Here is a 24,314-nt window from a genome sequence, read left to right as displayed (position 1 = left end):
ATGTGTTTGGAATATTCCACGCTTTTCTTCTTAATGATAATATACTGGAATTACATTCGACCTTAACTAAGAGGTTCAGTAACTGAAGTACTAGAGAAAACTCATTATAATGGAATCTTACCTATCAGCCAGTTCAAAAACAGCTTTATAACCATGCTCTCTGTGTTGATAAATTCCATCCACTGTTTGCAAATGTGGTGAGTAATTCCTTGACCTAGGATGCTTGGCCTGGTCCTCCCAGCTCTGTTTATTATGACACTAGCTGGGAATATCTCTTCATGAGAGGCAGGGCTAATCAGAACTCATTAAATGCAGGACTCCAAAACTGTTCATTGTATATTACCTTCATCTTTCTCTCTACTGAGCATCTGCTGCTGCTATGTTTACCTCATTACCAAGCTTAATTGAGTCCTTCAAGAGTTTCTCATAATCTTACAAACTTCTTGTTGGCATTGGCAAATATGTGCCATCTATTTGCATTGCTTCTGAATTATTAATAAATGTTTTTAGATCGTTTCTAGGTCTCTAAAAGTCATCTGACTGTTCAAACTGATTGCCATGCTCTCTATTTACATATTTGCTTATTCAACTGATTTTGGGGATTGTCCTGGGATCTGACCTTTTATCTGCTCTACCTCAATTTATCTAAAGGACCTCTGACTCTAAGCCTTGCGGGAAGATATTAACAAACTTCCAGCTACAAGCTTTCCCAACTGCAAATATTCAGTTAATACTTTCAAGGAAATTCAGCAGGTTAGAAAGACATAGCATAATTTATTAAAACTGTACCTACTGAGCTGCCTGAGTAGTTTTTTTTGTTTTGTTTTTTTGTTGTTTTTTGTTTTTTTGTGTTTGTTTTTTTTTTCCTGCTGAAAGAAATGTGAATTCTGCTTATACCTGATGTGAATTCCCAGGATCTCTCTCCTCATATTGAAAACACAGGTGAGCCATTAGCCAGCTGGCAGCACTTTGGAAATATTCTCGTAATTAAAGGTAAATGATACAGCTTTATTAGTAGGTCAGTTTCCTCTGCAGTCCCTTCAGGGTTTTGAAGATGATAACCAAGGAAAGCGATGCCATTTCATTCCTCGAGACTCCTCCGGCTTTCATTGTCAAGTTTGGGGGCGGCATTCTCCTCCACAGAGTAGACAAGAGTAATGCGAGATCAGTGAGCATCGTAGTTAGCTCCTGCCATCCTACTTGACCACTGGAGAGCGTCCTGATCTAGTAGACTCCCTGACTTTGCCACATGGCTGCTTTTCTAGAAATGCTACTCTTTTAAATTGTAGGCCATGTTGCCTTCAAATCCCTCCCTAATTAAAAAAAAAATCCTAGTTCTTATGTGGCCCTGGTGCTGTCTAACCTTCTGTTGTCCCTTCTTGGGTAGATATTGTTTCCGTATGTGTGTCTACATCAGCAAATGTGGCCCTGTTATTCATTCACACAATCCACCGATGGCCACTGAGCATCTCTTAGGTACCTGACCTGGAAATGCTCTTGTTGGGCAAGAGAACTACCCCGGCCTCTATATTAGAAAGACTGAGAGGAAGGAAAACATACAGGGTTCATCATGGTAGCAAAACAAACCCGAGCCACCCTATCTTTATTTGGGGCCATTGATATCTGAGAATTATATGTAATTGACACATGAACCTCAAGGCAATGATCCTTCTTTTCCCATTTTGAAACTGACCTTTCAGAATTAGACATTTCTGAGGGAACTGTGAAATTAAATCCTTCCTTTGAGTCCAGTCATTACACTGGAATGGGACTCAGTGCATGAACTAGGTGAGTAGCATCATGTATTTTGTTTCTTTCTTCTTGTCCCTTTTCACGCATGCGAGTGGACTTTATAGCAGCCCCTTTTGTGTCTGATGCAAGCAGGTATTTTATTCTCTCAGCCTAATGATGTGAAGGAAAACAGAAGGATGTGAAGAGTCTTCAAATGCTTTGTCTTCAGAGATAATAGATACTAAAATTGCACGCCTCACGCCATTCTCTCTTCCCACTTCAATATCTGGGAAAGGTGAAAGAAGCATAAAGCTCTGCTGTAACACAAAAGAAAATCCTTCTGTAGACAGAGGTGGGTTTCTTTTTTTTTTTTTTTAAGGTGGCCAACTACATAAGACTTAGAATCTGAAATCACAGCACTTTGTCTCTGGCTCTGAGACAGTAAGTGTAAATGAGGAGGGCCTTGCTAAATATTCAGTATCAAACCCTTGGTCCAGCCTGAGAGAATATCAATAATGAAAATGAAACATAGGAGAAAGCTGAAAGCTCAAACTGAGCTCCAATGTTCAAATATCAAAACTGATGCAATTTCACCAACTCCTTACTCTGCTTGTAGGAACAGTTAAGTCATGGTAAATCCCCTTAACTTCTTCCAATTCCATCTTATCTTTTCCTTCTTGTTTTGTATCATTCATGTCAACAAAATGAGTTGCCAGCTTTTGCTTATTGCGACTTAACATGCCCAGGTTTCCCTCTAAGCACCAGGCTTTTGTGAATTATTCCTTCGGGGAACACTGCACAGCTCTTAATTTTGTGTGACTTAATATGCTTAGAAAAAAATTAACAGAAACCTTAAGTTCCAGGCTAGGGACTTTCAACATTTAAAAAGGCTGATAAATCAGGTACAGTATAGAAAATTGGGAAGAAATTAAAGTTAGCTATACCAATAAGATTAATACCAGAATATTGGTTGGCACTGGATGCTCTCATAGATAAATGGATAAGTGAATAAATAAATAAGTGGATGACCACAGTTTGTTGTATTCTTAATATGCATTTCTTCATGTGACATATATTTCTCAATTCTTATAATAACTCCTCTAGGTGAAGATTTTCTTTCTTGGTCCATACAGTAATTTGGAAAATCCTGCCTGGAACTGAAAGGCTTGTTTTGCATCTGTAACCCCACATCATTTATTTTTTGCTTGTTTACGGAATTCGATCTATAATTAATACCTTTTGTGTAATTTAAAGAAATGTCTTTAACAAATAAAGTGGATAGCTCCCCTCAAGATGTAATTACAAGGATTTATCACAGATCTAAGATATACATTCCTAATTAAGATCCAGAGTGCTTTAAAAATGTATATTTATAAATCTAAGCCAAAACTTCCTTAGGCTACTTACAAGAGAAGAAAATTACTTATTTATATTTTATAGATTAGAAAAGAACGACACTGCAGGAGTAAGCGATGCACCAGAGGCAGCCCAGTCCATGGCCATAAATATTTTTTTTCCTGTGAGCAGAGGGCTGCTCCACTGGGAAGTCAAAATGGGATTGTAAGTGCCATGGTCCACCCAATAGTCCATTTTTCCTGCTTGTGGCAGTAACTGGGTTTCATGCAAACAGCACTGGCAATACCAGGAAGCCCTTCAAAGCAGTTCAAGTCAAGCCCCTATTTTCCACTATTTTTCATCTTTTCTGGATCAGTGCTCAGATATTTGCTGATCAAGAATTGAGAACTGAGAATTCGTGGCAAAGTGTTTACTTTTGCTATTTATTTTTTCTCTCTACAGTAAGCCTGGTTTTGTGATTCCAATACCTGCCCAGGAAAAGGAAGAGACCAATTACCCTCCCTGAGCTTTATGTTGTGCATATTTGTATTCACAAGCTCCAGTTACTCCCTTATCTGCCTACCTTCATTTATTGACAAAGCAAACAGAAATGAGGATGAGGATTTAGTTTTTCCTCTAAATACTAATAAAGGGGACCAAATTATTATTCTCCTACTGAATTACTTTTTGACATAGAGATACTCTGATAACATTACTTTATAACCCATCACAGAGCTAGTATTTAAAATTATACATTTAAGTGTGTGGGTTTATTGTATATTTTTATTACATATTATGTAATATTTGTGTGTGTGTGTGTGTGTGTGTGTGTGTGTGTGTGTGTAGAGGGGCCCAAAAGAATGCAAGAGAAGACACTGAAATGGAAAACAGAAGGGTATTCAGGAAGAAGAGATTCAGATGGAGTTTTGTTCCTCCACCAAATAAGTAGAGGATCTCGAAGTCTCTAAAACCAAAATCCAAAAGGGACTGGATAATTTTTTTTGTTACTGGTCTAGTGAAATTGTCCTTCTTAAGAGTGTTACAGCTGTATAGACCTCAGATGAAAAGGAGAATCCCTCTTCTTGAGTCCCTATGCAGTTACATATTACATAGGCACTCCACTGGAATTGTTCAATTTTTCCTGGCATTTTAATGCCCTCTTTTCTGAGCAGCCTTTTTACATTCAGGATAAGATCCAAGCTTTAGCATCTACCAGCCACCACCCTCTACTAACTTCCAACAACAGAATGTCTCTCACACCCACTCAAATGAAACATTTTTAAATATTTTGCAATAAGAGTTTTATAATTGTGCCACAGAGCTCAGGAAAACAGGCCAGCACTGTCATTATTCCTTGTTCAAGCACTTGACTTCTTTCTCCTCACTGCTCCCAGTCTGATGGACTTACGTAAGGCTGAGGTGAAGGGAAAGAAGGATCAATAACCTATAAAGAATCAATGAAGTGGCTGGTGCATAAAAGTCTGTGGACACCCCCCCCTTCCAAACTCAAGCCCCTTGATAGCTGCCAGTCCTCCTATAGTTTTTGAAATAAATATAACATGTTACATGTCCTTGAAGAATTTACTTAAAGGGGTCTCTTTTTCAATTACTCTAAGGATAACACATGTGGCCAAGTGTAACTATAACATGTTTTAATGCTCTTAGGTTCAAAAGTCCTTTCACAAATAACATCACATTTGAGCTGTATCCACATAACCATGAAAGCTAAGCATCATTTCCCCTTTTATAGATTAGGTAGTAGAAGCTCAGTGACATTTGTAAATAAAGTTGGAACTTTAAACAAGGAGTTGTGATTTCAAATCCTATATTCTTTCTACTACATTGTTCTGTTCATACTATGTGATCTGAAAGCTGATGGGAGTATGGAAGTCCCCTTTTGCCTCTGACTAAATCCTCTTCCCTAACTTGGCAATATGATAGGAATTTCCACACAGTAATGGTTCTCTAGAGATGTGTGCATGTAAATTAGATTAATAGATTATGTTTCCTGAGATGTGTAAAACATTGGATACCTGACAGACTCACCTGGTGTTACTGCCTATCGGTCATAAATTGTGGAGTTGCCTAGTAGGGAACAGAAGTCTGTGGAAATGGATGGTGAACGTGAAAGTTTGATAGAGAAAGGAGGCTGGGAAATGAGCTGTCCCTGAGCAGTACATCAGAGGGAGAGATCTAGACATCAGGGTTCAGTACAGAGGCTTAGAGAGGATCAGGATGCAGCATGGGAACCAGAGAGAAAGGTGAGGAGGATCCCATGGTCTAAAAGTACTAATTGCCTTTGGACATAGAAGGGATTATATGTCAACGTCTCTTTATAATGAACAACCAGCAAAACGTTTGCAAAAACAGAAAGAATAAAAAAGATCAATGCCACTCACTTGTCTTCTGGATTAGTGCAATACTGCTTTTCACTGCGTCTCTAGTGTATGCTAACTAGAAGTCACCTTACCATTGTGGTGCTCTCTTGGGGACAATGAGATTGAAACTCATAGTTTAGATGGGTATACCGAGGCAGAGCAGCTCACATGACAGGTCAGGAGGTTTATCTTGGGTATTCAATCTAATGAGAAAGGTATGTGGTATGCCATGCTGAGTAGCTTAGCTTTAATGCTACATGTATTTTGCCCTTAAACTACCTGTTCAATGGAAACATTTTTGGTATGGTTTGATCTCTATGATTTTCATGTTTATCATTATGGAGTTTCTTTTTCTACCTTTTACCACTCTTATAGAGAACATTTTCAATCTATCCAAGATGTCAATATATAATTTACATGTGAATCATGCCTTATGCTTATATCCAAAAAGTGCAATGACTTTTTATTTATCTAATGTCAATCTGAGTCTCAACTGACGATTGCCTTATTACTCAAATTAAACAAAATGGTTGCACTTGTCTTCCTGTAATTCTTTAAAACCAAAGATAAAAAATTAGAGAAGGAATTACAGATGCTAAGGTCAAATACAATCTTCTACTAAGCTGAAGTGGCTGTAAGATTAATGCTTTTCATCTAGCAAAGCTGAATTGAAGTCCTTAAACATCCAAAGAGGGAACCTGGCAAAGTTTCTTATAACTATTATCCCAACTGCACAAGGATCAATATGTTTATTGATCCCAGGAACCTGTCGTCAGCTTCATAAAGGCTAATTTGCCCTCCTGGCAGAATTGCATATGTATATCATGCCATACATAGGTCTGTCATAGCATGGTTGGAGTAGGAGCTCAAAAAATCATTGTTGAATAGACAAATTAACAAATGAATGAATGACACAGTGTTTGGTGCCAATATAAGAAGCTCATGCTATAACATAAATTTCAATGAACTCACTGTACATTAGGTGTACTAAACTTCCACTGCAGCAACTATTAATCAAAAATAACTGAATCAGATCGAGATTTCACAGTATTTATGGCAATGGGTATGATCAAGATTTGCATGATGTTAGCTCAGGCCTGAACTCAAAGCTGGCTGCAGCTTTACCCACTGAATGACATTAGCCAACTGACTTCACTTCCTCTTTTCCTCCAAGGCAAAACGGAGACAACAGCATCTGTCTCCAAGTGATACTGTCAAGGTCAAATGAAATGTTGTATGTAAAAGATTTATCATAGTCCTGAGCACAATAAAGATTAATTCTTCACCAATAAGTATTTTTTTTACCATGTGATTTACATCAACAAGATGGGGGTCTAAATTAATTTGGTTTAATAAGAAATAATTTTGTCTCATTCATTTTAGTATTATGTATTAAGATTCTCCCTTTTATAACTTGGAATGTCATGCATTCATTCTATAAACATTTTAGCACTTTATATTTGTAAGTAACCCTGCTGGGCCCTGGAGTTACTGTGTTAGGGAGGAGGAAGGGCAGAAATGTTGGGCAAATAGTCAAACTAAAGAAACTGAACATATAGGGGTTTGGAGAGTCAAGTAATACTATATATTAATTGATAGACCCCACAAATAAGTGAAAAGAGCATTATATAGTTTTCATATAAAGCATAAAAGATAATAATGGTGGTAGAAGAAGTCTGGACCCTTGCATTGAAGATAAGGCAATAAGATAACAATTACAATTAACGGTGAACACAGGAAATGAGTAATGAATGGGAAATATTTTAAATGATGACAGGAGAGTATCTGTTCAGCTAAGCAAGCCTTCTGACCAGAATCTGTTGCTGTCAGCAGCACTAACATACCCCATGTAGAGCAGGGGACTGGCAACTATCCTTGTTGACTGACCAAAGAATCCAAGTGTTCATTGCTGTTATACAGGTAGTTTATACTTTAAGATGCATCAGGATACTGTGGGTTAAGTGTCTTGGTTAATTTTAATCTAGCAACTATCTGTTAATTTTTGAAGTTCACGCTAATCTAACATGCAGAGGCTGTTAAGTAACTTTTGAAGTTCCCGAGTCAGGAATACACAGTCCAGTTAAACCCAAATGAGGAACTCTCCGAGGCCCTAAGCCAGGATGGCCCTCTACAAGGCAAAGCTTCCCCCGCCTTTACTTCATTCGGTCAGCCCTAGCATGTGTGAGGAGCCACTGGAGGGTAAAAAGTAAGTCTTCAGAGGGGAAATAAATGGTGTCCACATTAACGAGGCTGGCCAGAAATACTATAAATGCACCTCCTCCTTTACATGAATGGGCTGTGAGAATCTGCAAACACAGGATCCTATACCTTCCGGAGAGCTCGTATTGTCTAGGAGCTCCATTCAGCCCTGTGCTCCAGCACTGACCTGGCAATTCTGAGTCTAACGCCCACTAATGCTAAACGTATTGCTACAGGTGAGTGCCTGAAAGGACGAAGAGCTGGAATTTCATTGAGCTTCACAAACAGGTTCATGTGATCTCTTTTGTATGTGCCAGCTAATAAATGTTTTTGTGGACAGCAAACTGTGAGATTTGTTTTCATTGCATATATACCAAATTTGGGGGGGGGGGGTGAAACCCACAGAACTGCCTTATCTCAAATTCTCAGTTAATTATTAATATTGTCTGCCAAGAAGAACCCAAATGAGCATGCATGGCCAAATTGGCTTAAGATACTTATAACAGATTGGAAAGCAGAAAGTAGCAAATATCTATTTAAATGCTTTACTGTAAATACATATTTTTAGCTTTCATTTATATCATTGATTTATTATTTGTGCTTGCCACTAGACTGTGTATCAAGAGCAAATATAGATATAAAAAATAGAATTTGTAAATGACCTTACAATCTGTGTGTGTGTGTGTGTGTGTGTGTGTCTGTGTGTCTGTGTGTACATATACACATGGTTGTGTGTTGTGTGATGAAAGGTTCAGGGAGGTAAAAGAAGAGAGACAAGCATGTGTCTGAACAATTACAATCAGCCCAATACATACTATGACGATACAGTCATGTACTGGGTATGCTATTAAAGTACGCAATTTGGACTCTTAATACAATTTGGTGGCAAACAGTAATGTGGGCAGGTGAGTGTTAGAGAAGATAGTACCTGCCATGAGTTTTGAAGGACAAGTTAAAGCTAGCCAAGAGAATGACAGCGAAGAAAGAAAATAATATATGCAAAGGCATAAAGGTCCTTGAGAAGCCTGAAGTACAATAAGACCCTATGATAATGCAATAACTTGAATTCAGACATGAAGCAATTGGCTCACCAGGTCATTTCATTATCCTTGCAAAACAAGTTTCTGCATTTTACACGATTGGATGTCCTGGACTCCACTTATAATGGCAATATTTCCTTTAGTTTGCTGAAAATGGCTGAGTGTGAAATATGTGGTTGTGGGTAACGGGAGGAAATCAATCATGGCCAGAGATGGTGTTGAAGAGTTAAGTCAGAACATGATCATAAAAGGTCGTAAGTGCTATGCAATAGAGTCTGGATTTTATTTCGAAAGGAATGTTGAATCAGAAGGATATTAAACATGGGAATAAGATTAATAGATTTGTGTTTAGAAAAATAACTGAATCGGTATAAATGATAAACTGAAAGGAACTAGGTTAGGAGTATGAAACCTAAAATAAAGAAAACACTACCATAGTTATAGCAGGCGACAGGATAAAGATCTTAACTAAGGAAGGGGAAGAGAAATATAAGAGTTTAAAAGACATTAGGAAGAAAAAAATTGACAAATTTGGTGACTGAAGAATGTGTGAGTGAAGAGAAAGGAAGGCTACCATTTTGCTGCTTAGGGTGACTGGGAGAATGAAGGATCCTTCCCCACATTATAAAATGGCAAGTTTGAGAGAAAGGAAGGATAAAGGGCTTGGGAAAATATCCTTTGAACAAGCCCACACTTTCTTAATCATTTTTCTTTAGGCATTGAAATTGGGCTAGTCTAACATAATGAAAAACCATTAGATTTCACTGGCTAGACTGAGCTCGATTGGATTCATTTATCACGAGTTGATGGGAAGGTGTGAAAATCAAGCTGTCGGGAGCTTAGTTTGGGGTTATTTATCAGCAGCCCCACCTAGGATTTTAACAAATGGAAGGAGGACATTTTTATTTTATTAAGAAAAAGAAAATGAGAATGGAGACACCTATTCTTTTTAAAAAGCTTGTTAATTCCTAGTTAAGCTCATGTGTTTGTCACCAGAAATGCTGAATGATGGTGGTGATGTGCCACAATGGCTCCTCAAATGAGTTTTAGTAGCAAACAGAGAAATTTCAATGACCCATTAATTTAGTCATTCCATAATGCATCCACCCATCCCACAAACATTTATTGTACATCTGCTAAGAGCTATTAGCACATTGAAGGAGCGGGGGAGGCTGGACAAACTTCAAAAGAAAAGGATCAAGTTTTGGTCAGAACATCCAGCGAAGGTTTTGGTACTTCAGACCTTCTCTATATGAATAAGGAAATCTGAGAATATTATCTAAAGTGATTAACACCTACTAAGGTTTGATTGAATTCTTTTTAGCTCTGGCTTAAGCTGGGTTTTGTTTGTTTTTACAAGAATTACTTATGCTCAAATAGGTTCTTTACTGACTATGTAATCTTTTCTTGTGTATTGTTTTATGATATCCATGTCCCTTCTAAGAAAAAGGGGAAAGAGCATGTCAAAATGAAAAGAATGACTATTACTCCTCAAAACCGATTAGAAATCCCTAGCTTCAAGAAAATCAACACAAATACTAGCAAAGATATGACAGGAAAACAAGGGCTTCCTTTTATAAATTAGTGAGCAGGCCAGAAAGTCTCTATTTCTGCTCTCAGAAAGCATTTTTTCATCAATTCACTTCTCCTAGGTGATTGTGTCTGGGGCCTACTTGAAAGAGTAGAATTCTTTCAAATGTTGGTTCTATTAAATTATACTTTATTTCATGACTATAAACAGTTGATGCAAGATCTTTACTGCCTTTAGTTTAAAAAATTCAGGCTCAAGAAGAAAAACAAGCCCAGCTGGCATGGCTCAGTGATTGAGCATCAACCTATGAACCAGGAGGTCACAGTTCAATTCCCAGTCAGAGCACATGCCTGGGTTGTGGGCTCCATCCCCAATGTGGGGTATGCAGGTGGCAGCGAATCAATGATTCTTTCTCATCAGTGATGTTTCTATCTCTCTCTCCATTTCACTTCCTCTTTGAAATCAATAATAAAAATATATTTTTTAAAAAAGTATTTAAATAAGAGAAACAAGTTCCATAAACTCGTTTCTGCTTAAGATTATAAAACTAACTTAGCAGAAAGAGAATTTTTATCCAGTTCATTTCTCTTGGCACCGTTTCACACAGATGATCCAGTGCACAAATATGGAAGCCAAAGAAGAATTTATGTCCTTTCCCAAATCTTAGGATAATTAAGATTGTCAGACTAAGCAAAAAAAACAATGATTTTTCTCTATGCAAACACTGGATCAGCGATTCTTAAAGCATGGACTGCAATAAACAAGTAGTGTCCTTTGAGTAATAAACAACTAATATTTTCACAGCTCTATCCCTATGCTTTTATTTTCTGCAGTAGCAAATGATATGTATAAGAAATACATCAAAAGACCTTGATTTAAATCAGAAGCTCTTCCCCTTACTAGATGTTTCATCTTGGGCAAGTCATCTATAATAATAAAAGCATAATATACTAATTAGACCAGATGTCCTCCCGAAGAAGCTGGGCTGCAAGGGAAGCCCAGGTCCCGGGTGCCAGAGAGAAGCTGGTGCTGGCAGCCAGGGGAAGGATGGCCTACTCTTGCATGAATTTCATGTATTGGGCCTCTAGTCTCATCACAATAACCTTATACTGAGCTCTTACTATATGCATCTATAGGCTATGGGCATCTTTCTCTGAGATATCACAAATTATTATATTTCATGCTTTACCTTATTCTAATAATACTATACCCCCTCCCCCAAATGCTACGAGGTAGTTACTTTAATTACCCCCATTTTACAGATGAAGAAAACTATACCTTCTCCCCCAAATGCTATGAGGTAGTTATTATACTTTAATTTCACAGATGAAGAAACAGGCCCCAAGAAATGAAGTGACTTCTCAAGGTCAAACTGGGGCTTGAGTTGAACACCTTGACCAAACATCTTGATCATTAGGCTCTATCCTCTCTCTAAGCATTTTGATTTTCTCATCTATAAAATAGAAATCACGATAATGAAACTCTCGAGAGTTTTACAAAGATTAAAAGACAATATTACATGAAATTACATGAAAGTGATCCCTGTTGTTATAGTTCTTGCGGTTCTACAATCTCAGGCTCCAGATTAAAGTCCAGGTAGTGCTTCCATTTTCAATCATGCCTTTGTCCCCCAAATTCACATTTCATCTTATCCCACTGACTCTCTCCTCCCAACAGATTTAAGACATTCATTCCTGCACATTTCTGTTTCTCTAGCTGTTAGTAAGAGTGCCAATCAATTATTATAATGTCAATATCTGCATAATTCTTTCTCTTGCTTCAGCCTTTTCTCACGCTTGTCGATACATCTTTCTCACACTATCTGATTAATATATGCTAAGTCCCGTGTTCCTATTTCCATGTGCTATTCTTTATCACTTATCAGATAAAGATATCTCAATACCATCGCCCTGATATTTGAGGGTCTGGGTCTTTTGGTCTAATTATTACCATTCAAACTCATTTCTCAGCAGAATCTAAGGGGTTGGAAGGGGACATTTATTTATCTATTGAGTGTCTGTTATGTGCTTGGTGCTGCTGTTATTTGGTGGAAATGATAGGTTTAATGCAAATCCATCAACAGTACAATGAGATACCACCTCATACTTGTAGAATGGTTATTATTAACAAGATAAGGGATAACAAGTGTTGGAGAGGTTGAAGAGAGAGAGAAAAAAAAAAACACCCATTCACTGATGGTGAGAATGTAAACTGGTACAGCCACTACGGCAAACAGTATTGGGGTTACTCAAAAAATTAAGGATAGAGTTACCATATAACTTAGCAACCCCTCTTCTGGTGGGTATCACAGGGAAGGGAGGCTGAGGGGTAAGGAAGAGTAAAGAGGTAAGGGAAGATGATTGACTCTGGGTGGTGGACACACAATGTAATATACAGATCATGTGTCATAGAAATGTGCACTTGGAAGTTATAAAATCTTATTAAACAATGTCACCCCAATACATTTAATTTTTTTAAAAATAGGCTTACACACAGGCCTCATAAAAGAGAGATCAAATAAATATAGACATAGTAAATTATAATTATTCAGGAGTGGTAGTATGGGGGTGGAAATTAACCTAGTATAAAGGTTCAGGGAAGGTTCCCTGATGTAAGATGAAACCATTCACCTTACATCCCACTACCATGAGCTTGATTGATTCTTTCCTCCCTCAAAAAACTCCCCTTTCTTCTCATGCAAATCCAGCTAACCAATTTGTCTTCCTCAGGATGTAGTTCAAGTCCTACTTAAAAAATGTTAAGTTTTGCTGACTTCTCTAGACTCCAAAGGTCGTAATAATTTTTTAAAAAATATTAATGCGTTTGTGGTTTTTTGTTTCTACTATCAAAGTTGATCATGGAATAGATTATGGATCAAGTATAGAATATCTTGCCCCCACAACTTGATTGTTGATATGTTTTTGTCTAAAAATCCTGTGTTCTCCTTTAAATTCCGCATAGTGCTATAATAAGTGTTTGCTTAAAGTATAGCTGAGTGCCCAGGGGATGTGCATGGCTAGATGTTTAGAATACCTTAGGCAATATTGTGTATGTTTGAGATTAACCCAATCCCACTCTTGTTCGTTTGCTTTCATTTTTACTTGAGCTTAAATTTGATAGTTTACATTAACATTGCAAAAAAAAACTCCTTATTATTCTGGAGGTTTGTCTAGATCACCTACTGTTAACACAGAATGCATAATATCCCCCAAACTGAACCCGCCTATGAAAATTGCTGATCACTATCATTTACCTTCCAGATGCCAAATTTCCACATTAAACTAAAGATACATCAACAAATAAAGACCTTACATTTCAGGTCTTGGCATGCCTCTAAAAAAAAAAGGAATCCATGTAAAAAGTAGTGGTTCCCTTTCCGCCTTCCCCTGATTTTCAGAGCGCTGCTTAGCATGCAATCTTATAAACAGCTAATTAAAGCTACAGGATTCAACGGAGGTGAGTGGAATTTTCAAAGCAGATCAGCTTCTATTTTCTACAAAGTTTTTTTCCAAAGTACGTAGTGTTAGAGCTGTGTAGAAAAGTGTATGAGAGTTTAGGTATGCCATGATGTCCTCAATTTTATTTGTTGCTGTTTCCTGTGGGTTAAATGTCATCACTTACTGCGATTAATATGAGAGGAATTCTGGCTGAACCCCACTCATTTCTCCCCCTCTACTCCACTTTTACTTAAAAAAAACACAAAAAACTATATTCAAAATAACGATGCAATGATATAAAGTTGCTTCTCCATAGAATCCTTGTGTGTGGTCTTAAGCTTTTCAAACCACAGAGGCATTACATCTATATTTTTAGTGTCTAACTTCCACTCTTTAAACAAGATGTCTTTTCAATGAAAATTATAAACGAATAACCTCCACAAGAGGCAAACTTTCTGGCCCCAAGGATGCCCCTGTTTTTCATTGACTTGTAAGTCAATTTGAACAGGTTCTTCCTATTTCTAGCCTGCATGTATTGCACCAAATTTGTTCATTTATTCAACAAGTACTTGTCGAGTGACTGCTGAGTGCCAGGCAATATTCCAGAGAGTAGTTCTGCGAGCTCTGCCCACAGCCAGGTGAGTTTTTCTAACAGAGATGAGTGATTCTGTTTGACAGACAGCCTGGTGAGTAGGAAGAGGATTTTGATTGTAAGATAAAATTAAATCTTGACTTCAATACTTATGAGAACTGTCACTAAAATCCCTGAAAATAAATATCTTTATTTATAAAACAATAATCATTGAAAAAAAAATGCTTGCTGATACCTCCAGGTGCAGGTACTGGACTAGATGCTAGGAATCAGTATGGCCCCAAGCACATAAGTTCTCTGGCATGATGGACCTAAATAATTTGCACACTAGTGCACACTACTATTGTACCACTGACTCTTGTTAGTCTGCATAGTGGTTTTAAAATGTGTCTTCAGAATCATTGGCACTTTTTCCTTTAAAAAAAAATGGAGCCTAGTTCCCCTCCCTTGACCATGGGCCAGGCTTAGTGACTTGTTTCTAATGAACAGATGTGGAGGAAGTGATGCTCTGAGGCAAGGTCATAAAAAAGATAGCATCTGCCTGACTGTTCCTTGGGTTGCTTGCTCTGGGAGAAGCCAGATGCCACGTCATGAGAGCACTGAAACAGCCTGCAGGGAGAAACTGAGAACTCTCACCAACCGTCAGCACCAACTCGCTCGCCATGTGAGCAATCCACCTTGGAAACAGACCATCTAGCCCTAGTCAAGCCATCATATGAGGGCACCCCTGCACCGAGTCTACAGTCTCATGAGAGACTCCAAGCTAAAACTGCACAGCTAACCACTCCCAAACTTCTGACCCATAGAACTGGAGGCAAATAAATGTTAATTGTTGGTGCCACTCAAATTTGGGAGGCAATTTGCTATAGAAGTAATAAGTAACTAATATAACCTGTGATAGAAACATCTGGGTGGAGCTAAACAGTTATGATGGAAAATCTTTCAAACTTCTTCTAGTTTACCTCTCATGTTAGAAAAATAAATAAATAACTTCTCATAGACTTTCAATGTTTCTATGACTACGGAAAAATACCCAAACTCCTAGGCTTAGTGAAAATCCTATATGATTGACCCTACCACACTTATCTCCTCTACTCTCCAGCACAAACTTTGTTTGGACAGACAACTCTACTATCCTCAGCCAGTTAGTGACCCTGAGGGCTCTCGCCTCCAAGGTTTTGATCATGACCTTGCTCTCTCTTGAAGGACACCTCTGTTCTTGCTGCATATTTCATTTTTTTTTCTTTCCAAGTGACATGTAAGTCCTGGAGTAATTCTTGATGACCCTAATTGATAGCAATCTCTTCCTTTTTAAAACTTATCATTGTTTTTACTACCAATGCTGCTTATTTAATACTTATTTTCTTAAGTATTTGCACTGTTGTTACACATCACTTTTAATTAATGAATAAATATCTGAGTTTTTATTACATACAAAATCCTGTGCCGAGAACTATATTTAACACTTCTACTTTAGTTGTATTTAACGTTTTATTTTTAAAATCTAATATGGCATATACCTTTTTATGTGTGTTTCTTCAACCAGTGTTAGATTCCAAGCAACGTGAGGATGGAAAGCAGACCTAGTCTTTACAACTGTAGGCACATCCTTGCAGAATATAAAGCCGTTTTTTACCATCTCACAGAGAGCAGCAATTTCAAAATAATGAAATGATTTTTTTATATTTTCTCATTCTCCTGATATTTATGAAACTAGAAACATCGTGATACAATGTTAGAATGTGAAGTAGCATTTGTTTAAGTGGAACTGGGCTCCCCTGGGCAGGTAACTTAACCATGAAATCGTCTTGGAAAAACACCTGTGCATAAAAATTCAGGAAATTATGAACACTTCCTTCTTTAGCAACCAAGCTGGCAGCACATTCTGACAGGAGGCATCCTCCTCCTCTCAGCTGTCCTGAAAATGGTGTCAACATCAGACACGAAAATGGTGTGAGACTGCTGACATCCTGAGGATCGCCCCGAAAGAGCCAGGGGTTAAGCGCTGCAATGTAGTTCTGGCAAAAGCAAATTCTTCCCTGAACTTACTCCATTAAATCCATTTGCTGGTTCACTTTAACTGCAGTGAGCTAGTAAAAACTGCAACTGCTTTAGGTAAGAAAAGCTAGTTGAAAAGAAAGGATAGAGGTCACTCTCAAACTTTAACTTACTTAAGAATTTCCTGCCCTAACCGGCATGGTTCAGTGGATAGAGCATCAGCCTGCAAACTGAAGGATGCAGGTTCAATTCCAGTCAAGGCTATGTGCCTGGGTTGCAGGCTCAATCCCCAGTAGGGGGCATGCAGGAGGCAGCTGATCTATGATTCTCTCTCATCATTGATGTTTCTATCTCTCTCTCTCCTTCTCACTTCTCTGAAATCAATAAACATATATTTTTTTAAAAAAAGTATTTCCCACTCAACTACCATCAGTCCATCATCATCACCTCATCTCCATAAGCTCCTCCACCAAATGCCCATTGAAAAAGTCTAAGGTAGCCTAGCTAGGATGCCTCAGTGGTTGAGCATTGAGCTGTGAACCAGGTTCAATTCTAGTCAGGGCACATGCCTATGCCTGATTGAGGGCTTTATCCACAGTGAGGAGTGTGCAAGAGGCAGCTGATCAATGATTCTCTCATCACTGATGTTTCTATCTCTCTTCCTATCCCTTCCTCTCTGAAATCAATAAAAATATGTATTTTTTTAAAGCCTAGGGTAAGAACCTGGAATTCACATCTTTCAACAGGCTTATTTTGATGCGTTTAAGTAACGTAGAGTGGGTATATCTGTTTGTAAATTTCAAAGATAGAGAAAAGGCAAAGGGGAAAAATACTGGTAATGTGGTATGAAACCTGTATTATTTTCTCTTTAGTTAGCTGCATTTCCACTCCCAAAATTTGTTGTGTTAATTATGCTGATCTCATTTGGACAGTGTGAAATTAGGAGGCTATGGTTAGCTGTGCATTGAAAACCCCATATAATAAAAAGTAACTCTATTCTTTAAAGAAATTTGGATTGGAAAATCTGGAAAGAAAGTCAGGGAGTGAAAGAAGAGATTTTAAAATGCTGAGAAATAGCTAGCTGTGATGGAGAAGTCTACAGACATTTTAACCCCATTGCATTCCTTGTATTTGGGCTCTCTGGTTCTTAGCTTCAAGGGCATATTGGAAATATCAGCTGATATTGGCAACTTCAGCAAGTAACATTGCTATACTTGAAAGGGTTTTAGAAATAATCAATTATTTATATTTTCTTAGATACTTGGGAGTTAGATATGGAAGGAGAGGAGTCTGGACAAGTTGGAAGCTACCAGGATATTTGATTGAGGAGGAGAAGATGGAAGTGGAATAAGAAGACTTTTCTTGCACCTCCTTTTAGGACCAGACTGGAAATAAAAATCACCCAGAGGAAGAAACTTATAACAAGAAAGGGCAGAAACCACGTGGACACTGCCCTGCACAACAACTCACACAATGTGGTCAGGGATGAGCCTCACGGTCAGTCAGCCTGAGAGGAGATCCCACCCATGATTGGAACACTAACAATCAAGGCCCAATTACAACAGGAGAGCCCAAACAACAAGGGACATTCCAGAGCACCCAGCTCAGGAGATGGAAGACACTGTTCCACTGGGTTCCACAAACACTACATAAAGGCCACCCCACAAAGACTGGGAAGCATTGCAATTTGATCTAAAACATAGAAACAAATGCAAAGGGACAGCAAAAGTGGGGAGGCAATTTAACAACCCCCAAATAAAAGAAAAGGAGGAAACTCCAAAAAAGAGCTAAATGAAATGGAGGCACTTTATCGGATATAAATTTATCATATAGACTTAGATATTAGAGGATTCTATCTGATAGTAACAGGAGCCCCTCTGCTCTTTTAAAGGAAGGGAAGAGAAAAGGAATAAGAAAGAGAAAATGTGGCTCTCAGAGCCAATGTCAGTGAGGCAGTCACCTCTGCGAAGTTTGTAAGATAGATCATCAAAAGTAGAGATGGCCGAAACCGGTTTGGCTCAGTGGATAGAGTATCGGTCTGTGAACTGAAGGGTCACAGGTTCAATTCTGGTCAAGGGCATGTACATTGGTTGTGGGCACATCCCCAGTGGAGTGTGTGCAGGAGGCAGCTGATGGATATTTCTCTTTCATTGATGTTTCTAGCTCTCTATCCCTCTCCCTTCCTCTCTGTAAAAAAATCAATAATAATATATATATATAATTTAAAAAGTAGAGATGATGTAGAACAGACAGAAAAATAAATCTGAGACTGTACAATCAACAGCTATTCTTTCCTCTTTAGTTTTCCCCTTGTTGAAATAAGTTTACTGTAGTTCAAGGAACTTCCGGTTCTGTGATGCAGCTCTTTGTACTAAGCCTGCTGTTGGACATTAGTTGGGAAATCCTTTTGTCATACTTTCTGGCATTAGGGTGTGTCCAACTGCATTGCATGAGAGGATGATAGAATTTCAAGTCAGGATTGGGGGGAGATGAGTAACTACCCACAGAAGCTGTAGCCATTCCTATATATGCGTGTGATGGAGCCAATGTTACCCTCATCTTGCTGTTTCCTGCAGCTCTGTGAGGAATGCTAGAGGAAGCAAAGTCACAGTCCAGTCCCAATATCCGTTTCTGTGAGTTTCACAGAACTTATCCCCATGGTACCACCTAAGGGTCCCCAGTGTTTCCATAAAAGTTGTCAACTACTGACTTGCTGATGGAAGAAGTAAGTGATGGGGCTTTCATTGTGAAATTCAAAAGCTATTCTGACATTTTCTGGAACTTAAGCAAGAAGCAGACTGTAAAATATCTCCCACACAAAAATCTTATGTATGCAGTATTGGTAAGAGCCCTTAGGTGTTCATGATGGAAACTCCCAGGTGGCCTTACCTGGGGAGGAGTGAGGGAGCCTTATGTTCATTCCCCCCGCCCCCTCAACATTATCATCATGGACATTTTTGATAGCACAGTGAGATTTACCTAGGTCTGAGAAGTAAAGATCTAGCCAAAACCAACCTAACTTCTTGTCCTTTACTCATCTCATACACTGAGGGTTTTTTGTTTGTTTGTTTTTACTATTCATCTTTTGTAATTCAATCACCCGTATTAATCTGTATCCAATTTTACCAATTTATTAAACTCCTATTTTGTTCCCTATGCTAGGAATCATGCTGTATCTAATATGAGTGTGGTGTTATAATGTGAGTTCTGCTACTAATGTTCTGTTTCTCTAACAAGTGAGTCAAGATTAAAGCATAAAACACTCAGAGTTCACTGTAATACAATACATCAACAAGAGAGATGAAAGGAGAACTAATTGGAGTTTGAATGATGAGGGAAAGGCAAAAGGTAAGCCTTGGATGTGAGCTTGTCTTTCAATAGACATTGAGGATAATCTACGAGCATGTGGATGGATCCAAGCAGGAGTGAGTGTGAGATGTGTGGAACATACTCAGGCGCTGCTTCCTTAGGCACAGGCATCATACCACGGAACAGAAAGGTAGATGCATTCTGGTTATAAAGGTCTTAAAAGTTAAACAAAGAGAAGCTGAAATTTGTTAGGCCCCAATAGTATTTTAGGAGACTATCTGATGAGGGTATTTGAAAAAACCTATGGAAGAAATCTAGGCGTGAGACAATGAAATTTTGGAGCGACAGGTGGCAGGAAGGATGAAAAGAAAGGATTAATTTCAGGACACATTTCACAAGATATACTCTGACTTTAAGGCTACTAGGAAGGGAGGAGTCAAAGATGACTCAGATATTTCTAACCTGGGAGGCTGCCTGGTGCTGCTGGCATGTGTGAGAATGGAGAAATTGGATGGGGCAATCCTCAGCAGAAGAAGGACAATGATGAGTTCTGGACTTCCCAGAATAAAACCCTAATTCATTTTGAGCCAATCAAATAGAAATGAAATCTATTTACTAGGGGCCCCTCAACTACTACTATTCATTACTATTACTATTAATTATATCATGAGTGAGCATGGTACGTCCAGAATCCTGTCCTCACACACGTGCCTTCACTTCCATAGAAACACCACCGTGCAAAAGTCAGCAGCAAGGGCTGGGCCAGAAGAAACCTCACTCCTCTAGCTTTCACAACCATCACCAGTGAGGTGCCTCGGAGACTCCTTCAACTTAAAACTACACAATAGTTTTAACAATTCAGGCAGTGTAGCTCTAACATCCCGCATGGATCCCACAAACCACCAATCAATCCATAATTTCAATCTTCTTCTCAATATTTTCCTAGAGCTGCTGACAAGTAGAAAAGCCAACTGAGCTCACTTTTGCAGCCACATTCAGTCTATAATAGTGCTAATAGACATTAGCACTATTACATGGAGAAGGGAAAAAAAAGATGCTATAAATTCTAATGAGCCAGACCTTAGTATTGCTATTGTCGGCACTCATGACTTGGATAAAACCACTCCACTCCAGGTAAAAACCCTGTGGTTAAATTCCAGAATCGGGCACAGAGTAACTCTGTGATCGCTGGTAAATGATCTAACATTTCTGCACCTCCGTTTTGTCATCTTTAAAATGGGGACAATCAAATTACATAGTTCAAAGAGATGATGTGTCTATAAACTGAGGAAATATATGCAAAGTAGTTAGTCTAGTGTCTGACACATGGCAAAGTATTCAATAAGTGTTCACCCCTATGATTATTTTTATTTGTCCCTGAAGACAAAAGGTATCCTTAGAGGTCAAAAGACATACTAAGAATGTCAATCTTGTGTTGACCAAAGCCACTGGGTCACATCTGGAGGGGTGGTATTCAGTATAACCCTGTGGTAACACAAGTTTGGATATAATTCAATTACTAGTGGGCTTCTGCCTTCCACCAGCCCCTGTTTGCAGATGTAGAATGGGTGAGATTTCTTATGTTCTGAGGGTGGAGGAGTCCTAGAAAGTAACAGCCTCAAGACAGTTGGGGTTTAGCTCAGTGTGCAGCTATACTTGTACCAAATAACTTCCACTGTGCTTTTAGCGATACTTTCTACCCCTTGTAAAATATTGTTTTTCATTAGCTTTGTAAGAATGCGACTCCTTGTTTGGCAGACTGCATTTTTGGAGTCCACTTGTCTTATTGCGGCAGGTTTTTCTGTGCTTAAAAGTAGTGAGCGCCACAGTCATTAGGAACTTCTCGCCTGCCTTTCCAGCGGTGCAAATGTATTAAAAGGAGACAACATTAACTCACTGCGCATTACTGCTTGGCTTAGTCTAAATGCGTTCTGGAGAGTTTTGTTTTGTTTTGTTTGCCTTTGCTCCTGAGCATGGTATTTTGGCTCTAAGTTCGCCTCTTGACAAGACGCTGCCTGTAGAGATTGTAAGAGGTTGGAATGAATCCAAACCTGCAGCCTCAGCTCATTTCCCCTCCGTGAATGAGAGGCTGCGGGCCCTGCCTGCCGGGCTTGGGAAGCTTTCTTTGCCTGGAACTCATCTGCCCAGGCCAGTTACCTAAGCTGTTGGTGGCAGCACAGAAGGGAGTAAGGGAAAGCAGATGATGCCAAAAGGAAACCTTTTGCTCTGGACCGGTGCTTCCCGTGGCCCAGGCTTCAGCAGCTTCCTTCGGTGTATCAGTCCCACAACCTGCCCGGCCATGCTGAGAGTAGAATGTGCCCACAAGATGCCAACTCCCGTTCTCACCGCAGCGGAGTTTCAGCTGGGGTGTAATCTGAAGTCTCATCTTCATGTCTCTGTTGCCCAACAAGCACTGAAGACATCACAGTAGGCCAGAAAGGAGTTTAGCTCTGTCAAGGGGACCTGATTGCTATGGCACTGCAATTACAGTGGCTCATGCGGAACTCACCAGACAGAGGCAGCTTTCTATATTGAATACTAATATTTAGGAAAACTGACACACACATTGGAAGGAACCTCTTCCTTCTATCTTTTGATTTCATGATACAGAGAAGAGTTTATATTCCTAATTTCTATTTTTTAGTCTACTCTTTCAAACGTAAGTAATGCAACATAAGAAATTAGTACTGACTACTAGATGCAAAAAATATGAGTCCATGGGCTGAAAACCAGATTCTGGAGCCTACGTTCAAATCCTGACATCACCACTTATTACCTGTGCAATCTTGATCAAGTCCCTTAATCTCTGTGCATTGCTGCTCTCAACTTGAAATTAATATCATTGCCATTACCCCTGCTAAGGGCATGGTGCATAGTCTAAGATCAAGAAATGCTTATTATTAGTAGCTAATTTTAATCTTTTGATATAATGGATAATGAGAAACAAAGAAAAATCACAGTTACAAAAAAACAATAAAAATACCTAAATTTGAATTGCCTTTTTTTTTTTGAATCATCATTTTGAAGTTATTCTCTCTCTACTACTAGTTTTAGGTTCTCTAAATTACTCTACAAAATAGCACCTCCAAATATAAAATTATGTCTTATACTCTATTGATTGTGTATGATGGGTTGAAATCTTGGACATAATTTGTATGTGGCTCTTTGTGTAAAAGGGTAAGATAATTTATAAATCTCATGGACAAAAAAGAAATAAAGGTAGTTTTCAAAACCTTTCTCTCCTATCCCACATGATTGAATTTTGTCCAATTACAATCTTCCTGGGTCCCAGTATTCTCATCTATAAAGTGATAGAGTTCCTTCCAAATCTAATAACAAACCAATCTAATAACAAACTAATGTTAGACTGAGTCTTATAGATCTGAGAGACTAGAAAAATATATTCAATGTTTGAACTTTCCTATAACTTTGTTCTCTCCTACCCACAAACTACATATAACTACCCCATAGTTAATTATTATTATTACAGTCTGACAATAACTACCTCATAGCTAATTATTATTAGAGTTGATAATGGGTCCATGATAAAAGTTGGTATTCATCTTTTTTTGGGGTGTCGTGTTTTTTCTAGGTCCTTTTAGATTAGGTCTACAAGGCATTTGTCTCAGAGTCGTTCTATTCTTTTTTTCTTTGTATGTTAGTGGAATTGTAAGGAGTTTGCATCATTTTCACTATGAATCTCTAAAGTCTATCAGCTAGTACCAATTAGAATAAGACTACTCACTCACACATATTTACCTCTTGGAAGTTTATAAAAGGAACTTTATATAACTGAATATCCTTATAAAACAATAAACTGGTGAAAATAAGTGGAAGAAAGGAGATATAAACTCCTCTATCACTATCATTAAGAAATTGATAATTAGCATCTTAAACCAGAATAGTTCAAACAGTGTTTGTCCTTGTATAATGAATGCATTACTTCTGAAGTCTATGCTACTTAAGATATGCAAGAATATTAATTCTAATGTATACAATGGAATTAATCTTCTATAAAGAACTAATGTACTTATAGTATAATGAGAACAAAATTATGCTGTTTTTATAACCAAATAAAATCTCATCAACAACTCTAGATAATTACCTGTGCAAAAGTCCTTTAGAAATGATGAAGTACTATTAAAACAAAAGGAATTCTTTGTTCTAGCACCAAAAGTTTAAATATTTTACACTAATTGACTTGATATTTTCTTTTGAATTATCCTATTGTTCATGATTTAAATAGATTCCACCATGGCTCTCATCTTATTTCTTAGGACTGAATGATTGAAAAGCAATACTTTTTTTAGTGTCAATAGCTCATTATTCTGTTTACAAATAATTCAGTATAGTATTCTTTTATATAGTATATCATATGATCATACTTTATCTGAAATACAATCTGATGTACAGAAATTTGATCAATTAGGATCTTATAACTTTTGTAAAACATAAAACATCTTACCTGGCTTCTAACTTAAGTAAAAGGGTTTACTTAAGTAAAATGGTTTATAAGTATTTCTTATAAAAATTCTTAAGTTTCACTACTGAGAAAATTAGCTTCAAAGTTTAAGAACAAAAGCAGAAACAACATTTGTCAAATCATTGGGGTTAAAAAGCTCATCTCCCTCAGTACTAAGGACTTGCCTGAATTTTTTCTGCATTTTCATTCTGAGCATTACCCCCAATTTATAACTTGTCAATGACTAACTGTAACTAAAATAACACTAATTGGAAACCAATCCTCTCAAACTTTGTTGATAC

General features: G+C 38.0%; 1 protein-coding gene across 7 annotated transcripts in view; it reads right to left on the bottom strand.

The window, feature by feature from the left end:
* The window catches only part of ABCA12 (ATP binding cassette subfamily A member 12), a 172,280-nt gene that overhangs the window by 130,888 nt on the left and 17,078 nt on the right, over positions 1-24,314 (bottom strand). The window contains exon 1 of one of the 7 annotated variants that reach the window (XM_045575332.1): positions 23,656-23,681. The exons of the other annotated variants lie outside the window; for them this stretch is intronic. The gene's annotated coding sequence lies outside the window, so the exon portion shown is untranslated. Of the gene's footprint in view, positions 1-23,655; positions 23,682-24,314 lie in introns of those variants that run through there. 7 annotated transcript variants of the gene reach the window in all.

Source organism: Pipistrellus kuhlii, unplaced genomic scaffold (assembly GCF_014108245.1).
Source record: "Pipistrellus kuhlii isolate mPipKuh1 unplaced genomic scaffold, mPipKuh1.p scaffold_m20_p_7, whole genome shotgun sequence".
Lineage (NCBI taxonomy): Eukaryota > Metazoa > Chordata > Mammalia > Chiroptera > Vespertilionidae > Pipistrellus > Pipistrellus kuhlii.
The sequence above is the reverse complement of the archived record's forward strand: the minus strand, read 5'-3'. Positions and strand labels throughout refer to the sequence as shown.